Source organism: Pseudorca crassidens, chromosome 1 (assembly GCF_039906515.1).
Source record: "Pseudorca crassidens isolate mPseCra1 chromosome 1, mPseCra1.hap1, whole genome shotgun sequence".
Classification (NCBI taxonomy): Eukaryota; Metazoa; Chordata; class Mammalia; order Artiodactyla; family Delphinidae; genus Pseudorca; species Pseudorca crassidens.
Window position 1 is genome coordinate 108,052,833 of NC_090296.1, and position 18,098 is coordinate 108,070,930.

The 18,098-nt window shown below is 42.5% G+C and overlaps 1 protein-coding gene and 1 long non-coding RNA gene across 2 annotated transcripts in view; one reads left to right on the forward strand and one right to left on the reverse strand.

Annotated features, from left to right (window-relative positions):
- The window catches only part of GCNT3 (glucosaminyl (N-acetyl) transferase 3, mucin type), a 106,715-nt gene that overhangs the window by 21,541 nt on the left and 67,076 nt on the right, over positions 1-18,098 (forward strand). The window lies entirely within an intron of this gene.
- LOC137230036 (uncharacterized) lies at positions 1,729-15,829 on the reverse strand. The gene is made up of 2 exons (XR_010945980.1): positions 15,677-15,829; positions 1,729-8,457 (listed from the first exon to the last, which is right to left on the reverse strand). It is a non-coding gene; the product is annotated as an uncharacterized lncRNA (long non-coding RNA).

Sequence of the window (18,098 nt, forward strand, 5' to 3'; positions counted from 1 at the left end):
AAGAAGACTGTCACTCATTGACTTTTAGAGGTCCTCCCTTTGTTCATTTCTCAGAAACTTCATATTTGTGATCAGGACAAATAAAACTCCCATGCCTGAGCCTCTAGCTGGGTGAGCACAGCTGTGAAACTGACAGCAATCCTGACACTAGGGATACTACCCCCGTGACGTGGTCAGAGGAGAGGTCATGATTGCTTTTTATCTGACTTTATCCAGGAAATGCCCCAGTATCTCCCAACCTCTGATGCGCTAATGCGTTTACTGTGAGTGCAGAGTAAGTGTTTAACTGCCTGTTTTCTCATTAGTATCATTATTCTAATAATTGTGTTGATTCTGTTCATATGTTGCAAGAATGTTTCCTCATTTTCCTCCAGGAGGACTGTGCTCTGAATATTGCCTGATATCTGGAAGCCCTTTATGATGCTTAGCAACTGCATGACTCATGGCTGCCCATCAGCTGTTGTCAGTTTAAGAGAATGGTTCTATTATCTCCTCTAGCCAGTTTTCTTCCTGCTTTCATCACACACACACACACACCCCCTTCCAATTTTAAAAGACTCCCCAAAGGTGGGTGTCCCACCTATCTACTCAAGTTCCTCTTTTCTTCTGGCAGGAAGCTCAACTCGTTATTTGATCTCCCCATGGCCAGAATTAAGTAAAACATGATTTATCAAGCACCTTCTACGTGTCACATACTGTTCTAGGGAGCGGGGAGGTAGCAGTGAACAAAACAAACTCTCCTTCCTTCCTGGAGCGAACTTCGCGGTGAGGGGAGAGAGGCAGTAAATTAAATAGGTAAAAGACGTGACGGTAAGCGTTAGGGAGGTAAATAAACCAGGAAAGGGGGTCAGGGCATGTGTGTGCCCACGTGGAGGGACGTAACTTGGAAGTGAGAGTTCAGCGAAGCTTGTCCTTGGAAGGTGGCATTTGAGTCATGACTTGCAGGAGTGAGCCGTCCTGGTAACCAGGGACAAGAGTACAGGTACTAGAATACAAGGAAGAATGGAGCCCCTGAGGAAGGGAGGTATTGGCAGGCCAGGAGCAGCGAAGAGACCCACGGCTGGAACCGTGGCCAGAGGTGTGGGAGGACTGGTCTGAAAACCTGAAGGGGTGCAGCCGATAACGAAGGGCGTAGTGAGGAATCTGGCTTTGGCTGATGTGAGAGCCATTAAAAGGTTGTGAGCAGAGCGTGACATAATCTGGCTTGAGTTTTAGCTGTTCCTTGTAACTGCTATGCGGAGAAGGGCAAGGGTCAAGGAAGCAGGGAGCCTGGTTAGATGGCGTCATGGCCTCAGGATGGTGACCCGGCGGGGGGGGGGGGGTGGATAAACCCTCAGCGGCTCACATAGCACCCTAAGATGGTGACTGATCTCCTGTCTAAAACCATCAAAAATAGTAAAGATGAAAGTTCTAAATCAGGTGATTCCTATTTAATCATAGACCAGTGTTCAATAAATGGATATTTGGTTCTATTAAGAAGGATAAAAGTGGTATTGGAGGGCTTCCCTGGTGGCGCAGTGGTTAAGAATCTGCCTGCCAATGCAGGGGACACGGGTTCGAGCCCTGGCCCGGGCAGATCCCACATGCCGCGGAGCAGCTAAGCCCGTGAGCCACAACTACTGAGCCTGCGCTTTAGAGCCCGTGAGCCACAGCTACTGAAACCCGGGCACCGTGCTCCGCAATAAGAGAAGCCCATGCAACGCATTGAAGACCCAACGCAGCCAAAAATAAAAATAAATAAAATTAATTTATTAAAAAAAAAAGATAGTGGTGAGTTGTTTAAACTTTACAGAAAAGTTTTATACACACAGCTTCATTTAGTCTTTTTAACTAGCTCATGCGCCTTTTAAACTAGATACCATTGTCTATTTTAATTTAAATCATAAGAAAATTAGTACAAGATAAAATAAAATTCAGACAGAGCCCGATGGTTTGAAAATGAAAAATAAAGGCTTCCTTGCTCATGTCAGCCCTGTCTCCCTCAGACCATCTCAGCTTTTCAAGAGCCTAGAGAGAAATCATCTAGCACATAAAAGCAGGGAATTTATATCTCCCACCCAAACCAGATCAACCCAGCACAGTTTTCTGTGCCTTGAGTTTTTTCACTTAATAATCCATCTTCATGCCCTTTGCACATTCACACAGGGGATCTATCCCCAGTCTTAATGTCTGCGTAGGTTAGGTTCAGACCTTGGAGTTCTATTTTAAATAACGTGACAGGAAAATCTTGAGAGATGAGCAGAGTTTTTTCGTAAAACAGGAAACTCTGGTTCAGGGAGAGAAGGTGACTGGCCTCTTGTTTTGCAATGAGTGACAGAACTAAGCCTCAGGTGTTGGGTCAGTTCCTTGTGATTCCCACCGGCACCGAGAAAGCGTCTTCAGGAGTGAGAGGAATAGAAAGCAAATTGGCCTGTTAGAAATGGTGTGGGAGGGGCTCTTGGACTGTTCAGGAGCCACACAGGACAATCTCCTGCAGCCCTCTCCTCCTCCTGTCCTCAGGTTCCTGTCAGTAAAGAATGGCTTTGATCCTTTGATGCAGCTGCAAAGGGCTTAATGGGGAAGCTCTTAAATCAGGGAAGCAATTAAGCTGTCAGGTGGGAGATCACCTAGTAGAGTAATTGCCACAGTCTCAGTGCTGAGCCGCTTGCCTGTTTGCATTTCTCTCTGTGTCATTTCCTCTGCTGGGTGGGACGTATGCCTGTCAAAGAAGTTCTCTCCTGTTTTTATACATTTTATATTTTCTTAAATTTATTTTATATTGGAGTATCATTGATTCACAGTGTTGTGTTAGTTTCAGGTGTATACCCGAAGTGATTCAGATATACATATACAAGTATTTAGTCTTCAAATTCTTCTCCCATTTAGCTTATTACAGAATATTGAGCAGAGCTCCCTTTGCTATACAGTTGGTCCTTGTTGGTTATCTGTTTTAAATGTAGCAGTGCGTACATGTCAATCCCAAACTTCCAATCTATCCCTGCCCCCCTTCCCCACCCAGTAATTCTAAGTTTGTTCTAAGTCTGTGAGTCTGTTTCTCTTCTGTAAATAAGTTCATTTGTATCATTTTTAAAGATTCTGCATATAAGTGATATTACATGATATTTGTCTTTCTTTGTCTAACTTACTTCACTTAGTATGATAATCTCTAGGCCCATCCATGTTGCTGCAAATGGCATTTCATTCTTTTTAAAGGCTGAGTAATATTCCATTGCTTCCATGTCTTGGCTATTGTAAACAGTGCTGCAGTGAACATTGGGGTGTGTGTGTCCTTTCAAACCATGGTTTTCTCCAGATATATGCGCAGGGGTGGGGTTGCTGGATCACATGATAGCTCTGTTTTTAGTCTTTTAAGGAACCTCAATACTGTTCTCCATAGTGGTTGTACCAATTTACATTCTCACCGATAGTGTAGGAGGGTTCCCTTCTCTTCACACCGTCTCCAGCATTTATTGTTTGTAGACTTTTTGCTGATGGCCATTCTGACTGGTGTGAGGTGATACCTCATTGTAGTTTTGATTTGCATTTCTCTAATAATTAGCGATGTTGAGCATGTTTCCATGTGCATCTTGGCCATCTGTATGCCTTCTTTGGAGAAATGTCTATTTAGGTCTTCTGCCCATTTTTTGATTGGGTTGTTTTTTTGATATTGAGCTGCATGAGTTGTTTGTATATTTTGAAGGTTAATCCCTGTCGGTTGCATTGTTTGCAAATATTTTCTCTGATTCTGTGGGTTCTTTTTTTTTGTTTGGTTTGTGGTTTCCTTTGCTGTGCAAAAGTTTTTGAGTTTAACTGGGTCCCATTTGTTTATTTTGTTTTTATTTCCATTCCTCTCAGAGACAAATTGAAAGATATTGCTGTGATTTATGTCAAATAGTGTTCTGCCTGTGTTTTCCTCTAAGAATTTTATAGTACCCAGTCTTGCATTTAGGTCTTTAATCCATTTTGAGTTTAATGGTATTAGAGAATGTTCTAATTCTTTTTTAAATAAATTTATTTTAATTTTTGGCTGCATTGGGTAATTGTTGCTGCGTGCGGGCTTTCTCTAGTTGTGATGAGCGGGGGCTACTCTTCGTTGTGGTGCAGAGGCTTCTTATTGGGGTGGCTTGTCTTGTTGTGGAGCATGGGCTCTAGGCACGTGGGCTTCAATAGTTGTGGCCCACAGGCTCTAGAGCACAGGCTCTAGTAGTTGTGGCACACAGGCTTGGTTGCTTTGTGGCATGTGGGATCTTCCTGGACCAGGGCTCAAACCCATGTCCCCTGCATTGGCAGGTGGATTCTTAACCACTGCAACACCAGGGAAGTCCTCTAATTTCATTTTTTACATGTAGCTGTCCAGTTTTCCCAGCAGCATTTATTGAAGAGACTGTCTTTCCTCCATTGTATAGTGTTGCCTCCTTTGTCGTAGATTAAGTGACTGTAGGTGTGTGGGTTTATTTCTGGACTTTCTATCCTGTTTCATTGATCTATATTTCTGTTTTTGTGCCGGTACCATACTGTCTTGATGACTATAGTCTGAAGTCAGGGAGCCTGATTCCTCCAGCTGTTTTTTGTTGTTGTTGTTTCTTTGTTTGTTTTTCCCTCAAAATTGCTTTGCCTATTTGGGTCATTTGTGTCTCCATACAAATTTTAAGATTTTTACATTTTATATTTTCAAAATGGATGGATCTTTATTTCTTCTGATTATAAAGTTAGTGAATGTTCATTATAAAACACACACATACTACATATGAACATAAAATAGGAAAAATTTCCATGTAATTCTCCCAGTGCAGCAAAACACCGTTAATAATTTAGGTCAGTTTCTAATGCAGGTGTTTGGTGTGTGCCTGCATACATGTGTGTAAGTGAGTGTGTATGCTTCCTTTTTATGCAGATGAATTGTTACTCATATTCCCCTACACTGGTTTTCATTGACAACCTGTCCTGGCTCTTTTCCCATGTATCTCATTCCTTCTATGCTCTAAACCATTTTTTAAAGATTCCAAATGACTCTATTAAAATGGTTTAATGACTTCATAAGCTTTTATAGTCAAGAAGTACCATAAAGTATTCTTAGTTTGGTGGCTTTCAATTTTTTACTCTTACAAATAGAATCCCAATACACATACACACACACATTTTAAATGCTCAGTTATTCAACTCATCAATAGGGGAAAAAACAGATCAGGCTTGTTGGCTAGAAGTGAGGTGAGCCAGGCTTCCTTTCTGGCTCCGCTATCTTGGAAGTATCCTTGATCTGCTGTGTAATGTTAGGCCAATCCCGTCCCTTCTCTGGATCCTTTTTTCTCCCCCCACTCCACAAAAAATTTCAAACTCAAAAGCAGAAAGTGTTTGTTGTGGAGCCCTTGCTACGTGTGTGGAGGCGTATCACTGAGCGCTCTGGGGAAACTGAGAAGAACAGAACGTGGACCTAGTCCCCCACAGCATTACACCCTGGTGACACGGCACATGCATGTGGTGGGTCAGGTGAATCGGGATCCTTCCCACCATCCTCCTACATTAAAGAAAGGCAGGATCTTGCTAACAATGGGGAAGGGGTGGCGATTCAGGAATAGCATAAACCAAACCACGGAGGTGGGGAAGTGGCAGGAACATGTGGGGACAGTGGGGAGCACAGTAGGCTGAGAAGTTCAGGTGGTTTAGTGATGAACTAGAAGGGCAGTTTGGTGATGGTAGGGCTTTGGATGTTAAGAAGAGGTATTTGGACTTGATCTAAAGCAATGAGCAGTCCTAGAAGGTGAGGGGGGGCGGTGTTGGGAATTCATACAATTGCAAAGCCCATTTTGTGGCCAAGTAAAAGGAGTGTGTGTGTGTGTGTGTGTGTGTGTGTGTGTGTTGGCCCTGGGATCACACCTTAGAATGTAATTCCTAGATTGGCATGTAGCCCAACTCTTTGGTGTGAAAAGATAACAAAGACCCAGAGGGTGTGAGGGTCTTGCTCCAGGGTACACTGTGAGTGACAGGTGCAGGTGTGGACACAAACCTGGGCTGTGTGACTGAGTGATGCTCCAGCCTCACTGTCAACCTGCTAAAGGCTTGTAACATAACGGCTTGGAAAAAAGCACTGCGCTTGGCATCTGGAGTTCAGGGTTCCAGTTCCAGCTCTGCCCTGGCTGGCTAGACCCTCCTAGATCGGCAGTTTATATATAGTTAAATTGAATCATTGGATTAGGGCATAAAGCTTGTTCTTCTCCACCCACACAGTCTAAATCATAATTCTGTGTTTTGAAAAGCCCTTTTGTACATATTACCTTATTTAACTCTTTTTACTTTATTTATTTATTTATTTATTTTTGGCCGCGTTGGGTCTTCGTTTTTGCGTACAGGCTTTCTCTAGTTGCGGTGAGCAAGGGCTACTCTTCATTGCGGTGTGCGGACTTCTTATTGTGGTGTCTTCTCCTGTTGTGGAGCATGGGCTCTAAGCGTGTAGACTTCAGTAGTTGTGGCCTGTGGGTTCTGGAGCGCAGGCTCAGTAGTTGTGGCGCATGGGCTTCGTTGCTCTGCAGCATGTGGGATCTTCCCGGACCAGGGCTCAAACCCATGTCCCCTGCACTGGCAGGCGGATTCTTAACCACTGCGCCACCAGGGAAGTCCTACATATCTTTTTGTAATGAGCTGCTTTGCCCGTTTTGTTAGGTTCATGTTGTACGTAGCTATAGTTCGTTCACTTTTACTGCTGGGTGCACTATTCCACTATGTAAATATGCTACAGTTTATATATTCTACTCTTGGTGAACATTTGGGTTGTTTCCTGTTTAGGGCTGTGATATTGTGGTATATAAGAAATACATTTTTGGTGTTTGTCTGTGGTTCCTGGCTCATTGTTCCCCAAATCCTTGAAATTTCCTGAGCGATAAGAGCAATGGGAACGATGTTTTGTTCTAATGATTGGTCTCTTGTCCTTAGTACCTTCCCCAAAGGCAGAATGGGTGTCTTGTTATTCATAACAAGCCCCTTTCTACCACAACTGGTTTTATGTAAATGAGGTGACTTTTGGAAAGCACCTTAAGAATAGGGGCTGCTTGCCAGGCAACTAATCATATATTGAGAGGGTTGGAATCTTCAGTCCCCCTTCCACTTCCCCTGTCCCATGACCTCCAAGGAGGGGTGAGAGGCTGAAGGTTGAATCAGTCACTAAAGGCCAATGACTTACTCAACAGTGACAACGTAGTGAAGCCTTCATAAAAACACAAAGTGAGGGGGTTTGGAGCTTCCAGGTTAGGAAACCAGAGAGTTTCCACGTGCCACCGTGCAGGGTTTAAAATTTCATGAGGACAGAAACTCCTTTGTTCAGGACTTCACTCTATGTACCTCTTCATGTGGCTGTTGATTTGTATCCTTTAATATCCTTGGTAATAAACCAGTAATCTAGCGAGTAAACAGGTTTCCTGAGTTCAGTGAGCCCGTATATAAATTGAACCCAAGGAAGGGGTTGTGGGAACTTCTGATGTATAGCCAGTTGGTCGGAAGCTAACCTGGGTTTGTGAGTGTCAATTGCAGTAGCGGGCTGTCTTGTGGCACTCAGTCCTTAACCTGTGGAATCAGTTGCTCTCTCTGGGTAGACTGTGTCAGAATTGAGTTGAATGGTAGGACACCCAGCTGGGGTCAGGGAATTGCTTGCTGGTGTGAGGAAAACCCTCCCCAAGCATTGAAATTGAGTGTGCAGAACTTACAGGGGCTATTGAAGGTAAGGCTCCTGAGAATATTTTTGTATCTGTATCTGGTGAACAGGTACACACATTTCTGATGGTTATATACTTAGGAGTAGAATTGCTGAGTCAGAGTGTGAATATCTTCAACTTCAGTAGATACTACCAAATTGTCTTCATAGTGGCTGTACCAGCTTATACTCCAACCAGCAGTGTAGGAAAGTTTGTTACTTCACATCCTCACTGACACTTGGTATTGTGAGTCTTTAAAACTTAAACCCAATCAGCAGGTCTGTAATGCTATTTAATGGTGGTTTTAATTGGTATTTTCCTATCACTCGTGAAGCTCAGCATGTTTTCCTGTTTATTGGCCATTTGGATGTCCTCGCTTGTAAATAACTGGTCTCTTACCATTTTCTTCCTCTTAGTTTCTTGTCTTTTCTCATGGTGCAAAGAAATGTTTTGTTACATTGCAAATGTTATCTTCACCTTTGTGGCTAAGTCTTTACACTCTCAAGCCTGCTTTTTTCACTTGGTAACATATGCATATCGTTCCACACCTTGCCCTTGAAAAATACGGTTGACCTTGAACATCACAGGGATTAGGGATTCCCCCCTCCCCAATCAAAACTCTCCGTGCTGCTATCTGCCTCAAAAAGGAAGGAATTGATAAATGATTCACTCAAGGGCAGGAAGCTGAAACAGTTTGGTTAGAATCGGGATTCAAACTCTAGTTCTTGTGATTCCACATGCTGCGATCTCTAATCAAACAAACTTTGCCCCACACTCAGTTGACTTGTGTGTTCATCTGTAAAAAGAAAATACAGGTATTATATTTATTGAAAAAAATTCACCTGTCAGTGGACCTGTGCAGTTCAAACTCATGTTGTCCAAGGGTCACTGTGTACCCTGAGGCTCTTTCCATTCTCAGGACATAAAAAACTCCCCCCTGCTTTTTATAGCTATAGTGTGTTCTTACAGTAATTTACCATAGTTGATTTCAGTTAACTTTAATTAGACCCTATTGATGGACACAGAAGTGTTTCTACTACTTGGCAACAATTTATTGCAAAAAATGCTTCAATAGGTCTTATCCTAATATATCTTTATGCATGCTGAAGTACTTCTGTAGGATAAGTTCCTAGAAGTAGCACTGCAGGTCAGAGTCGTTGCATTTTTTATGTTGATAATTAGTGTCACATGGCTCTCTGTAGAGAGAACTCCTTAGCTTCTGCACAGTCTTATCTGTGTGGTTCTGTCATATTTTAAGTTTTTCAAATCTAATAGGGAACAAATGGTGCCTTAATGTAGTTTTTAAAAAAACTTTATTGTGCTATGACTGACATAAAATACGGTGCAAATATTTAAAGTGTACAATTTAAGTTTTGCCAACATTTGTGAAACCATCACAACAATCAAGTGAATGAATATGTCCATCATGCCCTAAACTTGTCTCCTGTCCCTTTTGTATACCCTTCCCTTTCCCTCCCCACTCCTCCCCTCCCTAAGCAATCAAAGAGCTGTTTTCTGTCGCTGTAGATGGGCTGGCATTTTCTAATTTGTCCATTTACCTGTTGGACATAGGAGTTGTTTGCAGTTTATTTTTTTATTATTACAAAAACTATTGGGTTGGCCAAAAAGTTTGTTCAGGGTTTTCCGAAACATCGTACGGAAAACCCCGAAGGAACTTTTTGGCCAACCCGATATCATAAGCACTTGTGTACAAGTCATTGTATGGACATGTATTTCCCTTTCTTCTGGGTAAATACATAGGAGTGAAATAGGTGGATTACATCATAGGCGTATAACTCTTTAAAGAAGCTGCCAATTGTTTTCTGAAGTACTTGTACTAAATATTTTTTCATTATCACCAGTTGTACTGTTTTTCATTCCTGTTGGGACTTCCAGTTTTTCCACGTTCTTAACAACACTTGATAGGACAAATCTTTTTAATTTTGGCCACTTTAATAGGAATGTAGTGGTATCTTGTGGTTTTAATCTACATTTTCCTAATGATTAAGCATCTTAATGTGCTTTTTTGGTGAAGTGTCTGAATCTTTAGCCTATTTTTAAAGTAGGTGGTTTTCTTATTGCTGAGCTGAGAATTATTTTTTTCTAATGTTTTCTGAATACAAGTCCTTTCAAAATATCTTCGTAAATATTTCTCTCCAGCCTATGGCTTGCCTTTTCATTCTCTTAACAGTGTCTTGCAGGGAGCAGGAGTATTTAATTTTGAAGTCCAATTTATCATTTTTCTTTTATATATTGTGCTTTCAGTGTCCTACTGAAGAAATTTTTGCCTAACCCAAGGTCACAAAGATTTCCTATGATTTCCTCTAGACAGGATAGTTCTAGACTTTATATGATTTTGAGTTAGAGGTATGTGTCCAAACTCCTCCCCCTCCTCCCCCTCCTCCCCCTCCTCCCCCTCCTCCCCCTCCTCCCCCTCCTCCCCCTCCTCCCCCCTCCTCCCCCCTCCTCCCCCCTCTTCCCCCCTCCTTCCTCTTTTTTTTTTTGTATATGGATATTCAATTGTTGGAAAGACTATCCTTCCCCAATGCACTGACTTTGCATATGTTGTTGTTGTCTTAAAGCAGTTCATATGTACATGGGTTTTTCTATTCTGTTCCATTGATCTATTTTTCTATCTTTATACTAATATTAAGCTGTTTTCAATACTGTAGCTTCATGATAAGTCTTGAAATCAGAGTGTTAAGCTCTTCAATTTTGTTCTTTTTCAAAGTTGTTTTGGCTAATTTGAGTCCTTTGCATGAATTTTAGAATCAACTTGATACTTTCTACCAAAAAGGCTGAGATTTAGATTGGGATTGATTGCAGTAAATCTATATATCAATTTGGAACGCTAGTGTTAATTGTGCTTTTACCTTATTGCTGATAATCTTAGGACCTTTAAGATACTTTGAGTCCATTTACATCCCATCTGACTTATATGCTATTTTTTAAAATAAATTTATTTATTTATGACTGCATTGGGTCTTCATTGCTGCGTGCGGGCTTTCTCTAGTTGCGGCGAGTGGGGGCTACTCTTTGTTGCGGTGCACGGGCCTCTCACTGTGGTGGCTTCTCTTGTTGCGGAGCATGCGCTCTAGGTGCACAGGCTTCAGGAGTTGTGGCTCGTGAGCTCTAGAGCACAGGCTCAGTAGGTGTGGTGCACAGGCTTAGTTGCTCTGCGGCATGTGGGCTCTTCCTGGGCCAGGGCTCGAACCCGTGTCCCCTGCATTGGCAGGCGGGTTCTTAACCACTGCGCCACCAGGGAAGCCCTTATATACTATTTTTGTCAAATATTTAAGTTCTAATTCATTTAAGACCCCACAAGACATAGCTGTTACCATTTTATATTCATTTATATATAGATTATATTCATTTAGATTTTATATTCATTTTGTTTATTGTTTTTGTTTTTCCTTGCTCCAGTCTTCAGTTCTTTGCTTCTACCTGGGGCTGAATTCTCCAGCCTCAAGATGATTCTTTAGGGCTTCCCTGGTGGCGCAGTGGTTGAGAGTCCGCCTGCCAATGCAGGAGACACGGGTTCGTGCCCCGGTCCGGGAAGATCCCACATGCCGCGGAGCGGCTGGGCCCGTGAGCCATGGCCGCTGAGCCTGCGCATCCACAGCCTGTGCTCCGCAACGGGAGAGGCCGCAACAGTGAGAGGCCCACATACCGCAAAAAAAAAAAAAAAAAAAAAAAAAGATGATTCTTTAATGTTTCCTTTAGAGCAGTGAGCCAGTAACATTCTTAGTGTTGGTCTAAAAACTTTTTTCCTTTCATTCTTTTTTTTAAAAAAATAAATTTATTTATTTTTGGCTGCTTGGTTCTTTATTGCTGTGCATGGCTTTCTCTATTTGCAGCGAGTGGGGGTTATTCTTCAGTGCGGTGTGTGGGCTTCTCATTGCGGCAGCTTCTCTTGTTGTGGAGCATGGGCTCTAGGCACGTGGCCTCAGTAGTTGTGGCTTGCGGGCTCTAGAGCTCAGGCTCAGTAGTTGTGGCGCATGGGCTTAGTTGCTCTGTGGCATGTGGGAGCCTCCCGGGCCAGGGCTCGAACTCGTGTCCCCTGCATTGGCAGGCAGATTCTTAACCACTGCATCACCAGGGAAGCCCTTCCTTTCATTCTTGAAGTATAATTTTACTGGTTATAGAATTTTAGGTTGGCAAATATTTTCTTTCAGAACCTTGGTGATATCTTTCCATTATTTCCTGGTTTCTATCACTTAGGTTCTATTGTGTTAGCTCTTAGTCTAATGGTTTGGAAAACAATAAGCTTTTTGTCTGTGGCTGCTTCTAGATATTAGGATTTTCTCTTTGCCTTTGGTTCTCAGCAGTATTCCTACCACACGTCTAGAAAAGGGTTTTTAAATTTTACTCTTCTAGTGGTTAATAAGGCTTCTTACATCTGTGGATTAATGTCTTCTATCAGGTTTGGAGGACTCTCAGGTAATACCTTGTTGAAGATCATTTCTATCCCTCTCCTTCTGCAACTACAATTAAACCTGAGAACTTTACACTGTATCCTTTATCTCTCTTACCTCTCACCTGCATTTTCTATCCTTTGACTCTGTGCTTCAATTTAGATACTTTCTTCAGAATGTGGGTGGTGGTCTGGAACCTGCATATACCAGCTTATAAGAACCTATTGTTAAATTTTGTATGAACGAACTTTGTGAACTGGTTGGTAAACTATTGATAACTTGAAATGGGACATGATAGGTGTACTGATACCATGGAAATTGGCAAAAACTGTAAATTAAGTATTCCCTTATTAAGTTCTACTTGATTTCATAGCATTGTTAGTACACAAATCTGTTTATCAAAAAGGTCAGGAAATCAGATGTGGCCTGGTTTACTGAAAATTCTATTTATTTTTATTTTTTAATTTTTTTTAGAAGATGTTGGGGATAGGAGTTTATTTATTTTTGCTGTGTTGGGTCATCATTTCTGTGCGAGGGCTTTCTCTAGTTGTGGCAAGCGGGGGCCAGTCTTCATCGCAGTATGCGGGTCTCTCACTATCGCGGCCTCTTGTTGCAGAGCACAGGCTCCAGACGCGCAGGCTCAGTAGTTGTGGCTCATGGGCCTAGTTGCTCCGTGGCATGTGGGATCCTCCCAGACCAGGGCTCGAACCTGTGTCCCCTGCATCAGCAGGCAGACTCAACCACTGTGCCACCAGGGAAGCCCTGAAAATTCTATGTAATGGAGACTTTCTATGTTTACTACACATGGGTAATCTGTTTTTAAACAGTGAACCCAGAACTACAGAATGACATTATACTAAAATTAATGGCACATAATTTATTTTGCTTTGAGCTTGATTATGCCTCATAATGCTGATTAACAGCAGCTATTGTACAACCTATAGCTGAAAATGGTGTGGGAGATTGGGCTGAATGAGTTCTGACCTAATGAGATGCCTGAATTAAAAAAAAAAAACTATAGAAAAGTCCCTATTTCACCTTCTCATTTGTTGTATCTTACAAGAACAGAGGACATAGTTTGGCTGGGTGGGGGGTGTGTGAGAAGGAATGTCACCTTTTATTTTCAATAAATGAAAATACACCATGATACCCACATCATTGATACCAGATGAACTCCAGATTTCATAATAATAAACCTTGAACTCAGCAATTTCCTGTAACTTGGAAAATAACCATTGTTTTCTGTATTGGAAACATTTTAAATGAATATCTTAGGGTGGTAACTTTTCCTGATTCAATGAAGACAGACATGGGATTTTTTCTACCACTTTTTTTCCCTCTAAGGATTCTGTCAGTTGTCAGTTGACTTAGGAAAAAGTGCCAACCTTATCTAATACTATTTGTTAATGTATAAAAATCATTCTAATGTCACATGCCATTGTGCCATTATATGGTTCTGGGTTTTTTTGTTGTTTTTTTTAACTCTTTAGACGTGTGTACACAAGTACATTGGTATTCTTTTGTGGGTAAAAGTGTTTGCATGTCAAACGTACTAATTCTAAATTAATTGACAGTCACATATGATTATTCACCTAATGACAATTATTTTAAGTATCAAAAAGTCTAAGATGTTGAAACTGGTGGAGCCTTAAGATAGTTCTGAATCACTTTCAGCTACTAAGATAAGAACTCAGGTTGTCACGCCCAGCCCTCACCCGTGTTTGTAATCTCAATTTCTTTAGCACCTTTGTGAATTGAAAATATACTTTTAAGGGTATATTCCTTGAAATGTGTATACTTTCAAGGATAGTGAAAAGCATGGAGAGAGGGGTTACCCGCATTTTCTATTTAAAAACTCATAGATTTCGGTTTTATTAATTGAATTATATATAATGCTAGAAATTAAATGGCTTCTTTTGAAACTCACCTGGATCCTTTACATGGATGTTCAGTCCTGACTGACCATCTTTCAAAATCTTTCCAACTCAGCTAGTCTGAAAAGAACAGGCAATTTTTAGGGCTTCCCTGGTGGCGCAGTGGTTGAGAGTCTGCCTGCCGATGCAGGGGACACGGGTTCGTGCCCTGGTCCAGGAAGATCCCACATGCCGCGGAGCGGCTGGGCCCGTGAGCCATGGCCGCTGAGCCTGCGCATCCGGAGCCTGTGCTCCACAATGGGAGAGGCCACAACAGTGAGAGGCCCGCGTACCGCAAAAAAAAAAAAAAAAAAAAAGCAATTTTTAATGTCTGCATTGCTAAGCAGTCGTCTGTGTACTTAATAGAATTTTATTTTAAAACTATCATGACCATAAAGAACGCCTCACTTTGTGGCTTTCCTAACACAAGCGGGTAATGTGAATCCAGCCATGAGAAACATCAGACAAACACAAGGTGAGGGATATTCTGCAAAATAACTGACTCACATTCTTCCAACATATCAGTGTCGTTAAATACGAAGACTGAGGAAATGTTCAAGATGAAAGGAGATGAAAGAGCTGTGACAATAAAAGTCGGTGCATGATCCAGATTTTCTTTTGCTAAGGACTTAGGACTATTGGCAAAATGTGAGTCAGGCCTATAGATTAGGTAACAGCATTGGATCAGTGTTAATCCCCAGATTTTGGTCATTGCATTGGGGTACTTTAAGAGAATGTTCTTATTTTTTAGCGGTAAAAGGCACCATCTCACCAGTCACATAACTGACTTTGAAATGGTTCAGGAAGCAAACAAAATATTAAATTTGGGGAATCTCATGAAGGGTATAAGGGAGTTCTTTGTACTAAATTTTTTCAGTTTTTCTGTAAGTGAATTGTGTCAAAAGTTAAAAGAAAACCTGCATAATATCAGTATAATGCCTTTGGAAGTTATTTTAGGACAGAATGAAGAATCCAATTAATTCTATTGTGAGGTGTCCCACAAATGTGGTGAGACATGTCGCAACAGCTGTGCTGCACAGCCAAGTCTACACGTGCAGAGCAGTGACAGTTATCAGTGACACAACCTCAGTGACACAACCCACCCCCCTGCCTAATGCCTATTTGATGTAGGTTGTGAGAAAACAGTAAATACTGAACACTTTTGTTAAGCAATTTCTCTGTTACTCCATTTAATCTTCACGACACTTCTGCTTCTAGGAATATCTCAGTGTTCTTCCTTCTAGGAATATCTCAGTGTTCCTCATGGGTAGCATTGAGAGGACCTGGTGATACACTGGTATGAGGAAAAAGTGGATGCCAAGAATGACTCTTGGGTTTCTCTTAAAAGCCATCGGTACCCTTTACTGATGGGAGACCTGGAAGAGAGGCTGCTTTGGTTGAGAGAGGAGCTTGTAAATGGAGGGGAAATCAAGATGCTAATTTGAGACATTTTTAGAGTACGGTGAGACACCTGAGGGGAGAGGAATGCACAGATTGGAATTCCAAAGGAGAGGGCTGGGAGTTGAAGAAATTTGCCCCTCACCCAGTCACAGAACTTTTGGGTTGGATATAGGTGTGTGTCATGAAACAAGAATGAGAAACCCTGGTAAATTTCAGTTCCACATGATGTGGGTTTTCAGGGATTCGGCACGAGGACTGAGGTTCTGGAGTGGCTGTGTGTGCTTACCTTGCATCCTTGGCTCTGTACTGAGGTGTATAATACCTTTGGGGGACTTGAAGGGAGACCCCAGGAGCAAGACTTACTGCTCAGCAAGTTCCCAGCGTTGCCATTTTTCTGGACCTTGAATGCTGGAGTTATGAGTCATACACGGCAGGATCTTGGTCTATATCAGAAACAGAGGTCACTGAATATTGTCCCATAGTAAAGAACTGCTGAAAGATTTATCGGAAAGGATTAAAATCCTCAAAACGATTATGACTCTTAAGACCAATAAACAGCAATGATCTCTGCTCTCATCTCTTATTCTTGGTGCCTCTAATAAATCAGTCAATACACTTGGTAATTAAGCCTGGAATTTCCCAGGGGAAGATGGGACTGTGATGCATACACACACCCCCAATGGAAGACAGGAAATATCAAAAATATTTTACTTAATTTGGATTAAATATCAAACAACTAAAAATGAGTAGAGCAAAAACTAAAGTGAAAAAGAGCTGACGTATTCCTCACTCCCAGGTGTCATCCTTTAGAGCAAACCAAGTTTTACTTCCCCCCCTGGAGGTTTCAGGAGATCATGCATTTGCATTGTAATTCCAGATCTCATCTCCTGGGGGTGCATTATTAAGAAAGGTCGTTCCTGTCTCCATGCTAAGAAACATGCAAGGCCATATTACATGATGTGTTCCCCAACATTTCCCAGCCCCATCTTGGTAGGTAGTGCCATGTAACTGGTTGTGACCAATGAACTAATAAAGTAGTGGTTGAAGCATTTATGAACTGGTGTGGGACCCTACAGCTCTCCCTTCTCTGCCACAGAAATATCAACTTGATCTAACAGGTGATTATAGAATACTCTTCCCTATGACAGCATACTACACTGTTTAAGTACACATGGATTATTTAGTAAGATAGACCATATTCTGGACCACACATAAAACAGCTCTCAATATAAAAATTCAAGTATTACAAAGTGTGTTTTCTGGGCACAGTGAAATTGACCTAGAAGTCAATAATAGGGGACTTCCCTGGTGGCGCAGTGGTTAAGAATCTGCCTGCCAATGCAGGGGAGATGGGTTCGATCCCTGGTCTGGGAAGATCCCAGATGCCGCGGAGCAACTAAGCCCGTGCACCACAACTACGGAGCCTGTGCTCTAGAACCTGCGAGCCACAACTACTGAGCCCACGTGCCACAACTACTGAAGCCCGCACACCTAGAGCTCGTGCTCCTCAACAAGAGAAGCCACTGCAGTGAGAAGCCCATGCACCACAATGAAGAGTAGCCCCTGCTCACCGCAAGTAGAGAAAGCCCACGTGCAGCAATGAAGACCCAACGCAGCCAAAAATAAATTAATTTTAAAAAGATCAATTTCGCCACAACCTCATAGTCCCTGCATTGCTGGAACCAGGAGGACAGCACCACCTCTGTGCTCTCCATTTCTGCTTTCAGACAGTGATTTGAGCACCCCTCTTAAGACACCACCAGTCAGCCGTTATTGCCTGCTGCTCATACTTCCAGGTCGCCTCCAGATGCCTTGAGCATCTTGGCCCCTGGATCTCGGGCATGCCCGGTACTCAGTCCCTGATGGCCATCCGGGGTGTCCCCAGTGTCCAGATGAGTGACTCATCCATCCAGCGTGTGGCCCAACGTGTTTCTTCCTCTCCATGTTAGCAGCCTGCTTGGACAGGTCCCTTTGCAGAATCTCAAATCACAAACCCTGAAGCTGCTTTCTCTGAAGGTGACCTTTTACCTTTTCTACATCCTCCTTCCCCCTAGACCTGCTCTGCAATAGCATTTCAACTTCTGGCTCCTCAGTGCTTCCTTTTTCTCCCAATGCCTGAGCCCCTGCTGGCTTAGTTTATTTCCCTATCGAGGGTGGACCTAGTGTTCATTTTTCTGCTCTCATTAACTTCCTCTTTTCTTCTTAACCTTTTTTATTTAATACATTTATTTTATTTTATTTATTTTTGGCTGCGTTAGGTCTTCGTTGCTGTGTGCAGGCTTTCTCTAGTTGTGGCGAGCGGGGGCAACTCTTCATTGCAGTGTACGTGCTTCTCATTGCAGTGGCTTCTCTTGTTGCAGAGCACGGGCTCTAGGCGTGCGGGCTTCAGTAGTTGTGGCACGCGGGCTCAGTAGTTGTGGCTTATGGGCTCTAGAGCGCAGGCTCAGTAGTTGTGGTGCATGGGCTTAGCTGCTCGGCAGCATGCGGGATCTTCCCGGACCAGGGCTCGAACCCGTGTCCCCTGCATTGGCAGGCGGATTCTTAACCACTGTGCCACCAGGGAAGTCCCTCTTCTCACCCTTTAACTTTCTTTTTGGGAACCTAGTCAATTTCTCACCACAGGTAAGCCTAGTTGCAAATTTCCTGTACGTGTGCACACAAGCTGATGAGAGAGTGCTGGCGAAACAAAAAACCAAAAACAGAGAACC